Here is a 2,075-nt window from a genome sequence, read left to right on the forward strand (position 1 = left end):
TTCTATTCTATACCAAAATGATGAGGAGACTGTACACATTTGTTCAGTTGAATAAAATGATGATTCCCAATGGTACTCCAGTCAAGCTAATCTCATCCCTAGTGTATTGCTATTCAAACAAAATGGAATAATCCAGGCATGAGATGTTTAAGCCCACCCTTACTATGTGTGAGCTTAAAAAAAAAAAAGGAACGAGACCTAAAACAGGTATTAATATACTAACATGTATCAGTTCCGTGGACGTCTTAGAGAGTTATCACACCCAGTGTCTAGAAAAGTGCCAGGCCTGGCACATAGCAGCTGTCCAATAGTTGCTGAAACAGCAAACAAATAAATACACACACTTCTGTGATGTACCCCCAAGGAATACCCTTTATGTCCCCTCCAATATCTGACTACTGTACTTGCAAACATGACTTTACTGACGACTCCTTCCCAATGGCCCATGTGACGGAATCTGTGTACCATCAGCCACCTTTTGATAAGTGGAAGTGATTCCAAGATCTGTGTTCAGAAAATGCATTTTGCTTGTTTTGTTTTTGAGACAGTGTCATTAGGGTAGCATAGGCTAAGCTCAATCTCTCTCTCTCTCTCTCTCTCTCTCTCTCTCTCTCTCTCTCTCTCACACACACACACACACACACACACACACACACACACACACACACACACACACACACAATCCCCCTGCCTCAGCTTCCTAATGTTAGGATTACTCTGTGCTTCGCCATGTTTAGCTCCAAAAAACGTTTCCAAGTCACACGCATTAAAGCAGCCGAGGAGATTGATTAGAAGGCGAATTGGGCTGGTTCCTCATCTCTGGGTGTTTGGTGTTGTACCCCATGTGAACCTAGATCCTCCGAAAGCCACATTAACTCACTCTTTCACGGCCCTCTGTTGCCTGCCCTCCTGGGCATCATTCCTCCACTGTTTAGTAACCGAAGCGACCGGAGGCGATTCAGTGGGCGTGGCGCCTGACTTTGTTCTCAGCCCTGGGCAGGCAGAGGCAGGCGAATCTCTGGGAGTTCCAGCACAGCGCAGAGACTATGTCAAAAACGCAAAAAGAACAACAACAAAAGATTCTGTTGATCAAACTAAGGGCACATGGAATTTCTTCCGGGTGTACACAACCAATGAATGAAAGACACAAACATAAGCGGCTCCGCTGCACCTGCATCTTACCCGAGTTTTCGTGTTTTGCGACAGGATAATCTATATTGGTTTTTCAGCGGTTTTGAAATCATAGCCCCGGGGAATGTGAAACACAGTTACGACTCCTAATTTCATTTCTTTGGCAAGTTGACAGAAATAAACCAAAAACCGTGATTGAGAGCCAATGCTTGCTATTAAAAAAAAAAAAAAAGTAACATCCAATCAAATCAGAGCTTGGTTTCAAAAGAAATGTCATTCTCCTTCTTTGGATCTTTTCAAAAGAAACACTAAAATAAATCCTCTGCAGGGTACTTAGCACAAAGGAGGCTCCGTCGAAATTAAAGAACCTATAGGAAATACGACACACGACATACCTGGAAATTGTTTCCCCCTTCTCGGAGCAAAATTCGGTCACATGGAGAGCAAGCAAATGGAGCAAGCAGCGGGTGGGGCTCTTTTTCAATTACTCTAAACTGCACTCTCTGAAACAAAGGACCATTTACCGAGTGATCAAATCTATGCTCAGCATTGTTCTCCCATCAGGCAACTTCTGGTTTTAAAAGAGGCTTTCTCTTGAACTAAACCCAGTCATTAACTCCTTTACAGCAATAACAACAAATTCTCCTGCCATAAATGCGAACTAAATAATCCTCTTGTTTTTATCGCAATCTTTCAATAAAAATAAAAGTTGAAGAGCTTTGGTGATGCTAAGGAAGAAATGCAAGGTGGTTTTTAGAAGACTTTTGAAATGGTGTGCCTAGACTGAACAAGGCACCAGGTTCAATCCTTGGCACACAGCAAAACAGTAAAAATAAAATATGGTCTGGGCAGGTGGATCTCTGTGAGTTCGAGGCCAGCCTGGTCTACAAGAGCTAGTTCTAGGACAGGCACCAATGCTACAGAGAAACCCTGTCTCAAAAAAC

Source organism: Alexandromys fortis, unplaced genomic scaffold, assembly GCF_014885135.2.
Source record: "Alexandromys fortis isolate MF-2015 unplaced genomic scaffold, M_Fortis_MF-2015_v1.1 scaffold_50, whole genome shotgun sequence".
Taxonomy (NCBI): Eukaryota; Metazoa; Chordata; class Mammalia; order Rodentia; family Cricetidae; genus Alexandromys; species Alexandromys fortis.